Source organism: Scatophagus argus, chromosome 7 (assembly GCF_020382885.2).
Source record: "Scatophagus argus isolate fScaArg1 chromosome 7, fScaArg1.pri, whole genome shotgun sequence".
NCBI lineage: Eukaryota > Metazoa > Chordata > Actinopteri > Scatophagidae > Scatophagus > Scatophagus argus.
The window spans coordinates 492501-507377 of record NC_058499.1 but is presented as its reverse complement, the minus strand read 5'-3'; the positions used below and the strand labels follow the sequence as shown (position 1 = coordinate 507377).

Sequence of the window (14877 nt, the reverse complement as noted above, 5' to 3'; positions counted from 1 at the left end):
TTGGTTACACCCTGGTTCTGTTTGACCCGTCCAACGTCCTGACCGCCTCCTGACTCAGACTTCCTCTTCTTTATACTCTTTATACCAGACAGCCACCTCCTGAAATGCTGTATTTGTTGTGTTGTCAGTCCATTTAACTAAGCATAAGTGAGCTTGAGGAAACTGAATCCTGGCAAATCAAGGCACAATACAATACAATTAGTTTCCAGGTTGAAATGTCTCGCTCTTAAGATGTTCGTTAAAGAGTTCATAGATCTGACAGAAACTCGGGGTGGGAAATTGACAGAAAGTAATACCTTGTTTCATTAATCATTTTTGATTAAGTGATTAACTGTCTGTTAGTATGAGGTATACAAAAATCAAAAACTTATTTTCAAACAGCAGTGAAGACTCTGAGAGAAACTGCCCACTGGCAGCTACAAACCTTCAAGGCTTTTCTCTGTTTACATTCACCAAGAGGAAGTCGGCTGTTGGTATGGCAACGTCTCATCTCTGTGACATGCAACAACAGATTGACAGACATCCGTCCATGTTTTTAAGGCTGTTGTTGATGACGAATGCAGACACTTGAGTCTGGACCAATCCCAGGACGTTTACTGCTCCTCATCCTCTATTAGCTCCACCTCTGAAGTAGGAGCTGAAAGGGGTCCCTCGAAACAGCTTTCCCGTGTCCTGCAGTGCAGATGCAATCAAAGGGGGTTTTCGGAACTCTGAAATGGTTCCTCGAGTCCAGAATGTGCGTGTTGTCTCATGAAGACGAGCTCCAGTGTAGACCCGTCTGTGAGATGTAATTGAAAAGAATGTGCACCGTTGCCTTCAGGAACATTTTAGCCCCAGAGACAGAAAGTTTAATGAGACCTCAGAGGAGGACAGACTGCGGTGGGAGTTTGAAGAAACTGAGAATGAGGTTCATGTTAGGCTTTGCTGTCCTGCCTTCGAGGCTGCAAGGGATGAATTTTGTAGTAAAATGTCCTCCATTTGTATTCATCTCTGTTTGCTGGATGATGAAAAACTTCAGGAAGGGAAGTTTTTTCGTAGCAGGTTTGCGTTCCAAGCTCAGGAGAGAAGCCAGGAAGTTTTAAGACTGAGCTGTAATTTTGTACTGAAATGAAATGTTTGAATACTGCAGCTGTACTTTGGTGTCTCGTAAAGCCCTGAGGGTTGACATGAAAGTAAAATAAATCAGTGAAAACACCAGTCGTTTGTGCATCGTGCTTCTGAACGGCACTGACTGATGTCTTGTTTGTAGAGGAGTCAGATCAGAAAAGACTCATCTGCGTTGTTTTGAAGGGCAGCCACAGAAAACACATTTTGTTTTTAGCTTGGAGACGTACCAATTCTGACTCGTGGTTTTCACCCACATCTTTTAATTATATGTCATTTTTAATTAAGAAAGAATTAAGAAATTGAGAGTTCCTGTCTCTCACTCCAACTCGTTCTCTTCCCAGCTCACAGGGAACATTTTTAGGCGTGAACTCCGTTCTTGTGGCTGCGTGGCCCACCATCAACCTCCACCCGGCTGGGACTTTGCTGGTCAGTAAACTACGTCACATTGTGCAGTACCTCAGACCGTCTGCTTATGTGTTTGCATTAGAGGTACATTCACACCCGATGGGTCGTATTGAGATGCTGAAGGGAACCTTCTGCGTCTGGGTGAGACATTCAGGGACCTGACGTAGCAGCGGCACTTCCTGCCCTGAAAGTGAGACTCGGCTCCTGCTTCTGTCCCAGATCAGTCTGCCTGCACAGCTGTGAACTCGGCTGTATGAAGTAGTTTGTTTCTTCACTCACGTTTTCGTCTTGTCAGCTTTACATGACTCAGTCCCTGGACGTCACAGAGGACGCCGCTGTCCTCTGGTGTCTCATGTTACGGTGTTATGTAAATGCTGCTCTGCAGAAACAACACATTTCTGTACAGTCTTTAGGTAAGAACAACAGCAAGTCGTATGCTAATGAAGGCAGCCTGGTTTGAATGTTAAATGGACTGTTTAACGGTGGATGTTTTCTCTTTCGGTTGGAGAGCGTGCTGCTCTCAGGAGACGCCGCCGTGCGCTAATTTAATTTCTCCTGTTTACTTCATTTCCCTCATATTACTTAACAATAAGAGCCTGCAGTGTCTTCTCTCCTTCCCCTTTCATCACGCACACACACACGCACACATGCACACACGCAGTGGTGGCTGGCTTCTGTGATATCATGTTATATGAGGGGGAAGAAACCAAAAGAGTTGATTCTCCAGGTTTTAAATTATTTTTAGTTTTAGTTTTTACTCAGTTTTATGTAAATGAGGTCCAGATTATCACATTATCACATTTTCATGTCAGCTGATGTGAAGTCGGTGAATTTATGAGCAGATGAAAATGAGGATGAAGCTTTTTCTTCTGTATGGACAATCAGTTCAGACACGTCAGACAGGTCTGACAAACCAGACCGGTATCTGGTTTAGGAAGACCTGGAGGGGAAAAGATCTCGTCACACTGTCATGAAGGCAAAGGACCTATCAGGGTCACATATGAACCACTGAAGGTTCATTCCAGCATCGATTTGATAAGGTTCAGAAGACAGACAGTCAGAAGGTCATGCTTTTGTTTGGTCTTCTTCAAGACCAATGAAGAAGGATTTCTGCAGTTTTTCTCTCTTAGTCTTGAATTTCTCATCTGATGAAGATTAATTTGTTTTGGTTTCATAAACCTGAGGAAGGATGTTGTCCTTGAACTGAGGTTAAAATCCAGAAAGACTCGAGGCTTTCAGTCTCTTGTTGCTTTCTTGGTCTTTTGAATTAAAACACGGACAGTACCTCCAGCAGTGTTGACGTCACTGTTACCGTGGCAATGTAAACACACACACGGAAAATATTGAATATCTATTAAAGAACAAGAGTGGTTGAATATGATTTAGATCATGTGCTGAAATGTCATATTTGATGAGTGGTACAAGAGACTCGTGAACCTCACACGTATGACGGTTCAGACACGTGCACAAGTCGCTCAAACTCTGCTTACTGTGTCAAGTCACAACCTGCTGCAAACAAAGCTTTCATCGGGAAGCTTCCTCCTCTTGTGTTCAAACGTGCTTCCCTTCTTTTTCTTCATCTGTTTCTGCTCACTGAAAACTGTTCCAGGAACAGACCCGGCAGGAGCAGAGCTCACCTAGCGCCCCGCACCTGAAGTGTCAGGCCCACACCTGACGTCCAGCCGCACGTCCTGCCGCACGTCCTGCCGCACGTCCTGCAGCGTCACAAGCTCAGGGGTTGAAGTGTATTTCTGCTGCCTGAGGAGGAGGAGATTTGTGCTGAGGGAACAGTCAGCTCTTCCTGATCACGCTGTGCCAGCACAGCACACAGTGAAGCTCCTGTTGTTGATATTTAGTAATCCATTATACAGAGCAGAGAGCAGCCCGGTTTAGGTCTGCCGGCCTGAGCGCTTTTTATGCTGAGCACTGACATTCTGTGAACGGATTAAAGCAGCCCGAGTGTAAAATATTGATGTGTTTCTTATGGAGAGCGGCCGGGGGCCGGCGCTCCGAGGGCGCAGCCGTCCTAATGTGGCAGACGTCTCATAAAGTGCTCCCGTTCCACCATGTTTTATTCAGCACTCACACGGCTTCGAGGGCCGCCTGCTATTGCTCCACACAACCTCTTCGTGCTCTTATTGTAACCGATGGATCACAAATGAAGAACGCCGTCCAGCCTCTCGAAGCTAAAGCTTTTCATGACAAAATGTCACAGTGCATTTTTTTATGAAGCAAAGAAAAGAGAAAGGTTTTCAGCTGAAAGCAGTGATGGGACTGTTAAAGGTCCCGTAATGGTCTCATTACGTCCTTAATGAGATGTGATTCCTGTTCAGACGTCTTTGCGAGTGTGAATCGGGCTGCCGAATCGGGCTGCCGGTCAGAGAAGCTTTGGGATTTGGTGTTTCATTTCTATGGAAGTTGCTCAGTGATGCATGAAGACAAAAAAGCCACTTTGTGCTGTGAAGAAGTTACCAGGATGATTTTATGGCGTGTCTCATCTCGGCTTTCCACGTTATGGGACTGAAACAAGTCATCTGCCGCAGCCTGGTTGTCTGCGTTGTCTCGCTGTGAGGACACTTTGTTTAAATGTTGCGTTCTGAAGTGGACACTCATTGACATGAGTGTCAGTGAGTGTGTAATGTTCTAACTATCTAACTGTGACGTGAGGGTATTTCCCACAATGTAAAACTGTTGTTTTAAAGGGCAGGTTAAGCCGTTTACCTCTGATGGAGTCTCTGCTGTGGTTTATCTGATTCTGTAATGTCCACATCACCACAGACAGAACTCCACCGAGGCAACACGAGGCGATAAACATCCAAACGTCACTGAAGTGTGTCTGTGATTAAGGTTTGTGTTGGCAGCTCTCATGCTTCCGACCTTTCTTCTGTATGGATTTCTTGTTACTGCGTCTCCTGCCTGCAGGCACGTGCTGTAATGACCATCAGATACCCTCTAATGTTGATTATCTGCTGAGCTTGTTTCCTACACAGTCAGCGGGAAATCTCAGCTCGACCCCGGACGGTGCTCTGCTGTCCTTCAGCCCCTGAACCTACCGTACTGAACAGCCACCAGCTCTCTGTTTGCTGTGCTGACCCCTCATCTCAGAGCCCCGACCCCCCCTGCTGGGCAAAGAGACAAAACCGGATTTGTCCTCCGCACTGTCAACATGAAGTGAGCTCACATGCGTTTACCTCCCAAGGACGTCTCGTGAAAAATACGTCCATTTTATGTCCCTGAACCACAGTGAGGATCGTCTGCACCGACTGAGACCCCGTTGGTCTGAATTACTTTCTGCTGGCAGTCTGAGTTTACTGTCTGTAACAACAGCAGGACAGTGGAGTGTCTGTGGTTAGCTGACTGTCTGTGGTGACAGCATTTAGAGAGAATAAATGAGTGTAGATAAAAGAGAAAGATAATAATATATAAAGATGAATATATAAAGATAAATAATAATACATAAGATGTTAATATTGTGAGGTCGAACGTGGTCGTTCACACAGGTGACAGGTGCACAGACAGGTGACAGGTGTGCAGACAGGTGCTCAGACAGCAGAGGATTATTTCCTGCTCCTCCTGAGAGTCTCTGCATGAGTTTAGCGCTGGGTGACGTCAAAGCTCAGCAGGTGGTTTTGCATGAACACAACTGCCCTCTGACAGACAGGAGCTCGGTGGTCACTGAGGGGGCTTTTGGTTCCTTAGATAAATCGTTTGTGTAAACGCACGTGAATGTAACACCACCTCTCAGACGGGTGCGTTCACTGAACTCCTGTTCACCAATGGATTCACTGGAAAGACTAATTTCATGTCAAGAAAGGAAAAATTCGTTTCCAACAGCATTTCAACCCAAATGAACAGAGACATTTAGAGACGTCACACAATGGAGGAGTAACATGATTCTGCTGTGCGTTAAAACGAGCTTATGTGCGTACAAAACTTAATCATCAAGTAAGGAATAATGCCCGAGGAGAAGCAGAGCTGCATGGGTTGGGTTTCTGGTCCCCACATTGTCCATCCCTGATAATGGACATCTCCATGGACATTATCAGACTTACCAAAGCCAAACAGTCCATAGGTGCAGTCGGCTCAGGCTCAGAGTTAAACAGTGACTGTGATGCCAGATGATCTCTGACAGCCTGCAGAGGAAGTTCAGAGCGGCAGTGTAGGCTGCTGCAGCTCGTCTGTTTCAGTCGCCACCCTGTGGTGAGAATGAGGTACTGCAGAATGACCCTCAGCGTTGATGTTCACATTGTTTTGAATTTATTTCTAATGTTGGTTACCAGCTGGTGAGAACAGTTTGACTGATGTCCATCATCAGGGGTTAACGGACATCCTGCAGCCAACCAGAACCCTTTGTGGTGTAAGTTAAAATAAGTAAGTCAGTCATAAGTAAGTGTAAGTCACTGCTGAATTTTGGTTTCACATGGGACACCAACAACAGAGTGGAGCATCGCTCTCTCTGTCGCTCTTTGTGCTCTGAGAGGTTTCACTGGGTGTTACTGGCACTAAACTGACACCCAAACACAGCATCCACATCTCCACATTAAATCCTCCCCCTTTCTCTCCTCCCTCCTTCTCTCCTTCTCTCCTCCCTCCCCTCTTCTCTCCTCCCTCCTACCACACACTCCTGTTAGCATTGACAGCATTAGCATTCACACTTGGCCTCCAGTCCTCAGTCACACTTTGATCAGCAGCTCGTCTACTGTTAACACACACACATTGTACACACACCTGCGTGAACACACTGTTGGATCAGGGCGGTGTTGAGGATGCAGTCACATTCAGGTGTTGATCACCCACCAATGAAAATTCAGCCATGATCTCCTCACCCCCTGATGGCTCCACTGAGCTTGTGACTTGGACAAACGCTGATCATATTCTGTACTTCTGTTATAATGACAACAACATCTCTGTCTCTGTTCGTTTTTTATTATTTTCTTTATTTACTGGTCCATTTCTTTGGACGACGTTTTCATATGCTCTGACTGGACTTTCTGTGATCTAAAAGTCTCGTAGTCACGTTTGTTGAGCGAAGGTCTTTGACATTCTGTTCATGTTTATTTCCATGAGGATTTGAATCCATGTGTGAGCCCTCCATCCTACAACGAGGTGGAGCCAAGCATACAGCTGTGTTCAAAATAATAGCAGTGTGTTTAAAAAAGCGAGTAAAGCTCAAAACCCTTGTAATAGCTTAGAGATAGATAAATAGGCCCGACACCGTAGCATGAGAAACATCCCCAGATCATGATGGTGGCGCCACCATGCTTCACTGTCTTCACAGTGTGCTGAGGCTTCAGTTCAGTGTTTGGGGGTCGTCCGACAAGCTGTCTGCGGCCCCTACACCCTAAAAGAACAGCAGTGCTTTCATCACTCCATAAAATGTTGTGCCGTTTCTCTTAAGGCGAGTCGATGTGTTCTTCTCAAACTGTACCCTCTTCAGCACATGTGATGTTAGCAACAGTGGGACTTTGCGGGGACTTCTTCCTTCTCTGATCTCCCTGGAGCTCGTCATTGGCTGAGTCTTCGATCCATTTGAATGGTAGTTTCCCGTTTTCTTCCACGTCTTTGTGGTTTTAAAGCACATAACCAGCATGTACAACATTTGCCGCCTTCGTCCTTAAATACGGGCCACCTGTTGGACACCTGTTTTTTCACAGAATGAATGAGCTCACTAACTGAACTCCATACTGCTGTTATTTTAACACGCCCCTTTCAATTAATGATTCAGTTACACAGAATCAGCAGCATGCATGTCATGACTGTTGTGTCTGTTGGTTTTCTATTACTCTACTACACCTACCAGTAACTTATTTCACCATGTAGAAATATAATTTCCACCTAACACGGTGACTGATCTGGTTAGCGATTTTGGACTGTTATTATTATGAACACAACTGTACATCCTCATTTATGTGCTGGATGAGTCTCCATCGCCGTCGATTCCACAGTGAATCTGTTTTCCTTCAGCGTCCGTCTCAGGAACGGAGGAGATCCTGCTGGTTTGAGGGAAAATCTCATGCGAATGCTCAGCCCTCCAGTGAAAGCTGCTCTTACAGTAAAGACATGAGGACAGTCTGACCTTTGTGTTCTCCCTGCTCTTCAGGAGAACATGGAGACCTGGACTGCAGCTTTTTAAAGTGTGGGTATGGCCAGGATATTTTACAGACTCAGGGTCTTTAAATGTGACATTTTTAGGCCAACAGTTTAACTATTTAACTAGCAGGAAGTATTAGAGATGAAAGAAATCAGCTCTGAGAACAGATGGATCAGTCTTTGTTGTAGGACAGATGAACCGATGCAGCACAGAAGATCTGGTTGGTGATCAGATTTGTTCAGAAGAAAACACGAGATGGGCAGAAAAATGACAACTTGGTACTAAAAGCATCGTCAGTGTCCATATATTATTGAATCTTTGTTATTGATGCATTAACATGTTCAATTTTGTAGGAATCTGAAGTTCTTCACATGCTGTTAGGTGGGCGGTTGGACTTCAGTTTATTAAAACTGCGAGATGTTTCAGATTCATCTTCTGTGCATGTAAAAACTTCAAACTCCACCGGCATAAAGTTTCATTAGAGGTGCTGCATCTGAGGTTAAGCTCACTTTGTGATGAGCGGCTGCAGACTGAGTGTCACCAGCTCAACACAACCTGAGTGTTAATGTTGATGCTCAGGTAAAAATCCTCCTCTGCTCTCCTCTCACGGTGAAGGTCCAGAGGACGATCACTGACGTATCACTTGTGTTTAAAGTCTCCACAGCCGGCGCTCAGTTTGCTGCATGTTGACGTGAGAAAGCTGACTGCTGGCTTGCTGTCGGGAGGCTTTAGCACTTTTGTCTGACACCGTTTAGCCTGCTGATTCTCAGTATGCGCACTTAAAGACGGCTGCTGTTAATATTGAGTGAGACTTAAACACAGCAGGGGGGGAAGGGGGGAGACGGAGAGGGACGGAGGTTCTGGTGAATTAGGCAGCCAGCGGTAGGAACGTCTTTCCTCCCGTTAGAGCAGATCGCCCTCTCGCCCATCCTGACTCATGTTGCCTCATCACGCACCAGCATGCACCACCTGTCCACGCCGGCTCTAACTGGAGCTGACGGAGCTCAGACACTTTCACCTCGTTAGCGCTCCTGAAGCATCTCGGTGGCTCAGTTTCCTGATGGACATTAGCTCGTTAACGAGACTCCCTGCTCAAACCGGGCTCAGGTCCTCCGTCGCCTGAATCTGTCAAGGCTCTCTCACTTTGACCTGCCTGATAAAGACAAGAACGCCACCTCCCTTCCAGAAAGAGAAAGCCTGCTTCCTCCCCTCTCTGACTTCAGGGGATGAACCTGTGGAGCGACTCCGATTCTGGTCTCGCTCGGAAGCCAAAACACGAGCGGCCGAACTGACAGCACAGCAGGAAGCCTCGAGGAGCTGCAGCATCATTCAAAACCTGCGACAGCAGCCCTGTTTTCTCATTCCCCTCAGCTGTCAGAACCGCAGGCTGAGCCGCCACAGCACTCAAGGACTACCGCAGTCCTCCCAACACACACAGTCGCACACTCGCACACACTCACACACATGCACACACACTCAGCGATGAGACACTCACCGGCAGCAGCAGCATCCATCACGTCCCGTGCAGCAGTGGACGATCAGCAGGTATTCCTGACATGGCTGCAGCAGCACTCAGCCCGTGTGTGTGACGCTCTGTTTTATTTAAGGCAGGCGGCGCTGCATGTTAACATCCAGCACAAACAGCAGCTGCTGCTTTCCTGTGTTCCTCGAGTATCTCCAACTGGCAGCAGCTTCTGTCTTTCCCTCTCCACAGCGACTGAGAGACGTAGAGAGAGAGGGGGGAGGGGGGGAGAGACACTGAGAGAGAGAGGGAGAGAGAGAGAGAGAGAGAGAGAGAGACACACTGAGACTGAGCTTATCTTTGTCATTCCTCTATCCTTCCTCTCCTCTGCTGCTGGAGAGGAGATCATCCATCACCCTGTTACACACACACATACACACAAACAGCATGCACACACACTGATACATTCCTGCTCCCCAGAGATCAGCCAATGAGGGTGCAGCTCTGCAGCTGCAGGTGAATCCAATTGGCTTAGCAAGCTGTCAGTCAGTCGCGATCCCTTCTATCCCCTCAGCAACCGGGAAGAGGGGATGGAGGGGTGGAGGAAAGAAGGAGACACGGGACGAAGACGAGCACGGAAAAGAGGAAGAACAGGAAGAAAAGTAGGAATGGAGGGAAGCGGAGGAGGAGAAAGACAAGCACAAACATGAAGGAGGAGGACTGAGGAGGTTAAAATGCTCCAGGTCAGGGTCTTCATGAGTCCAGATCTAAACCCAGCATGCATAGAATTCATTTTCAAACCAGATGCAAACAGGACAGGATCGTGCAGTGCAAAACGTACAGCAAAGGCATAAAGAAGATAGAAAAGATTATCTAAAATAATAAAAGAAATAAAGAAACCTAAAGAGTACAGTACAACAAATATACAGTTGTGTAAGGATTTATACAGAAATACAACTGAGGTATTGCACAGGTTAAGAGTAAGAAAGGTTAAGAGGATTTCTTGGTTTGACTGGATGCCACTGCACATGGCAACAGGTTTCCTGCTCATATTGCTGCATTGCCCCCTTTGGCATGGCATCCATTTCTGGTAATACTCTCCCAAGGACTCTAACGTTGGGTAACGTATTGCGTCACTTCCTGTTCTCGCACTACTCATTCACTTGCTAGCGTTTGGTGTTCGGTGGTATTGGTGTACTTGAGTCGACATATTTTGTGTTAGCTTTTACTGTGGTTGGTTCTTACAAATAAGTACACAAGCACTTTAGGAAAAGTTTATTAACCGCACGATCATCTAGATTCTTTCCTTTTCCGATCCCCGTCCTGTTTGTCGTTGAGCTTAGCTTAGTGCTAACATGGCTTCTTCCACTCACTCTCCCTCTGCCTCTCCCTCTCCCGTCTTCTGTAAGGTGTGTGAAATGTTTAGCTATTCCTCTGCCTCCTTTAGTGAGAGTGAGATGTGTAGAAAGTGTAGCTTATTCATAGCCTTGGAGGCGAGGCTAAGTGAGTTAGAGGCCCGGCTTCGTACTGTAGATCACAGTCCATTAGTCCCGACAGCTAGCCAGCAGCAGTTAGCCTGTGCGGACCGGCCTATTTTAGCTACTTTAGCTGATGTCAGCCGCCCCCCGGCAGCCCCCGAGCAGCCGGGAAGTCAGGGAGGTTGGGTGGCGGTTCGAAAGAAGCGTAGTCCAAAACAAAGGCCCGTGGTTCACCACCAACCGCTTCATGTGTCTAACCGCTTTTCCCCACTCAGCGACACACCCGCTGAGAAACCGACCCTGGTTATTGGCGATTCTGTTTTGCGATATGTGAAGCCGACACCAGCGACCATAGTCAAATGCATCCCGGGGGCCAGAGCGGGCGACATAGAGGGCAATTTAAAGCTGCTGGCGAGAGATAAGAGTAAATATGGTAAGATTATAATTCACGTCGGCGCTAATGACACTCGACTACGCCAGTCGGAGGTCACCAAAGTCAATATTGAGTCGGTGTGTAATTTGGCAAAAACCATGTCGGACTCCGTAGTGTTCTCTGGTCCCCTCCCGAATCTGACCAGTGATGATATGTTTAGCCGCATGTCATCGCTCCGTCGCTGGCTGTCACGGTGGTGTCCAGAAAACAACGTGGCCTTTATAGATAACTGGGAGACTTTCTGGGGAAAACCTGGCCTCATTAGCAGAGACGGCGTTCATCCCACTTGGGGTGGTGCGGCTCTTATTTCTACCAATATGGCCAAGTTTATTAGACAACCAACACCCTGACAACCCAGGGTCGAGGCCAGGAAGCAGAGTCGCTGTCTTACACACTTCTCTGCTGCTTCTGTAGGACTGCCGCCCTCCGTTAAAATTAGAATAAATAAAAATATAAATTCACACAGTAATACTAAGATTAATAATCCCATAGAAATAGTGTCAGTGCCTCGTCCTCCCATAGTCCAACCAGCACAAAATTTAAGAAGTGTTAATCATAATAACCTCATAAAAATACAAACTAGCAAATATTTAGAGCCAAAAAATAGGACAGTCAGATGTGGATTGTTAAATATACGATCCCTCCACTCTAAATCCCTCCTAGTCAGTGATCTAATTATTGATCATCAGTCTGATATATTCTGCCTCACTGAGACTTGGTTACGGGATGAAGAATATGTTAGTTTAAATGAATCAACTCCATCTGGTTATATTAACTATCATGTTCCTCGAGCCACAGGCCGAGGAGGAGGAGTGGCAGCAATCTACCACTCCAGTCTTCAGATTAACCCCAAACCTAAATCCATCTATAGCTCATTTGAGAGTCTCACTCTCAGCCTGTCTCACCAAAACTGGAAGTCAGAAAAGCCAGTTTTATTAGTTGTTGTGTATCGCCCACCTGCTGCTGCTTACTCAGAGTTCCTGTCTGAGTTTTCTGACTTCTTATCTAGTTTAGTGCTCAGCACAGATAAAGTCATTATAGCAGGTGACTTCAACATTCATATGGATGTTGACTCTGACAGTCTTAAGACAGCCTTTAGTTCACTCTTAGATTCAATAGGTTTCCTTCAGAGAGTGAATGAACCAACACACTGCCACAATCACACACTCGATCTGGTTCTCACCTATGGCCTAGAAACTAAGAACCTGTCAGTTGCCCCTCAAAACCCTCTCCTTTCAGACCATTCGCTTGTAGTTTTTGAACTAACTCTAGAAGACTTTACAGCACACAACAAAAAGGTCTATTACACCAGATGCCTCTCTGAAGATAGTGTAGACAGATTTAGGGATGCAATCCCATCACAGCTCCCCTCAGCTCCATGTACCAGTACAACAGACCGTACTGATTTAAACGTTACTCCTGCAGTAATTGATTCCTTTGTCAACAACACTGCAGCCACGTTGCACACAGTTTTAGATATGGTTGCCCCACTGAGAAAGAAGGTTAGAAATCATAGGAGGCTAGCTCCTTGGTATAATTCAAATTTACGAAAACTTAAACAAACATCAAGACGGATGGAGAGGAAGTGGTACTCCACCAAATCAGCTGAATCCCAGAGAGCCTGGAAAGATAGTCTATTGACATACAAAAAGGCCCTTCGTGAAGCCAGAACTGCCTATTATTCAACATTAATAGAGAAAAACAAGAACAACCCACGTTTTCTCTTTAACACTGTAGCCAGGCTGACCAAGAGTCACAGCTCTGTTGAACCTTGTATTCCTGCAGCTCTTAGCAGTGAAGACTTCATGAGTTTCTTCACCAATAAAATCAATAACATTAGAGAAAAAATCAATAAAGATCTTCCCAGAATAGCCAATATAGTGCCATCTCCAGTAATCTCTTTTAATCCTACTCCATCCCTGGACAGGTCCCTGGACAGGTTCCTGCCCATAGACCTCCCCGAGCTGACCTCCAGCATTAACAAATCTAACCCAACTACATGTCTCTTAGACCCCATCCCAACTAAGCTCCTCAAGGACGTCTTTCCCTTGATTAACGTTTCCCTCTTAGATCAGATAAACTTATCCTTAACAACAGGTTATGTACCACAGGCGTTTAAAACCGCTGTTATTAGACCTTTACTTAAAAAACCTTCACTTGACCCAGACATCTTAGCAAACTATAGGCCGATATCCAACCTCCCGTTCCTATCTAAAATACTCGAAAGAGTGGTTGCAAATCAGTTGATTGATCACCTACACAGGCACAGTCTCTTTGAGATGTTTCAGTCTGGTTTCAGAGCCCATCACAGCACAGAAACAGCACTGGTTAAAGTCACAAATGACCTCCTCATGGCATCAGACCGGGGGCTTGTCTCCATACTTGTTTTGCTAGATCTCAGTGCTGCTTTCGACACTGTAGATCACAGCATTTTATTACACAGATTAGAACATGAGACTAGGATCACAGGGACTGCGCTATGCTGGTTCAAATCATATTTAACAGATAGATTTCACTTTGCTCAAGTTAATAATGTTTCCTCTTCATATATAAGGGTTAGCCTCGGTGTTCCACAAGGTTCAGTGCTTGGGCCGATCCTGTTCACCTTATACATGCTCCCTCTAGGAAATATTATTCAGAAACATGACATAAACTTTCATTGTTATGCTGATGACACTCAGCTGTACTTATCCTTAAAGCCTGAAGAAACAGAGCCGTTAGCCAGACTCCAGGCATGTCTTAAGGACATAAAGGACTGGATGACCTCCAATTTTTTATTATTAAACTCAGACAAAACTGAGATCATTATTCTAGGCCCCAAACACCTTAGAAATAAAATAGCTGATAATATTCTCTCTCTGGACGGCATTACTTTGGCCTCCAGTACGACTGCAAGGAACCTCGGCGTTATCTTTGATCAAGACGTGTCATTTATTCATCACATTAAACAGACCTCTAAGACCGCCTTCTTTCACCTCCGTAATATCGCTAAGATTAGGAGCGTCCTCTCTCAGAGTGATGCTGAAAAACTTGTTCATGCTTTTGTTACTTCTCGGCTGGACTACTGCAACTCACTATTGTCAGGATGTCCAAATTATTCTATTAATAACCTGCAGCTGATCCAAAATGCAGCAGCTAGAGTTTTAACAGGAATCAGTAAAAGGGATCATATCTCCCCCATCTTAGCTTCTCTTCACTGGCTTCCGGTAAAATTCAGAATAGACTTTAAAATTCTCCTACTTACATTTAAGGCCCTAAATGGACTAGCCCCATCATACCTGCAGGATCTAATAGTCCCATATACTCCCAATAGATCACTCAGATCACAGAGTGCAGGTTTACTTACAGTTCCCAGAATTTATAAAAGTAGAACGGGAGGACGAGCCTTTAGCTATCAGGCACCCCTGCTGTGGAACCAGTTGCCAATCTGGGTTCGACAGGCAGACACCACCTCCACTTTTAAGACTAAACTTAAAACCTTTCTGTTTAGTAAAGCATATAGTTAGCACCAAATAAAGTGTGTAGGGCTGGTAGGCATAGTTTCACTCACCTCATGATATATAGCCACAGGTAGAATAGGTCTGACTAACTGTTAATCTTTAAATCTCTATCATAGCTAAGCTGCTATAGGCCTACGCTGCCGGGGGACACAAACATGATCCACCAAGCAGTTCCCCCTCCTCCTTTTCTATCCTCTCCCCTCGTCAGATTAACATGCAGTTCATTATTTTATGTCACTAACTGTGTGTCCAGTGCTCCTCGTAGTCTTGTGTCTCTCCCTCCCTCCCTCTCTCTCTCTCTCTCTCTCTCTGTATCTTTCTGCAGGTATCTCTCCATCCAGATCTTCAAGTTGAACTGTAGCCGGCTCTATGACCAACCCAATGTGTATTGTTGACATCTG

General features: G+C 45.7%; 1 protein-coding gene across 3 annotated transcripts in view; it reads left to right on the top strand.

The window, feature by feature from the left end:
* The window catches only part of immp2l (inner mitochondrial membrane peptidase subunit 2), an 87110-nt gene that overhangs the window by 62667 nt on the left and 9566 nt on the right, over nucleotides 1-14877 (top strand). The window lies entirely within an intron of this gene.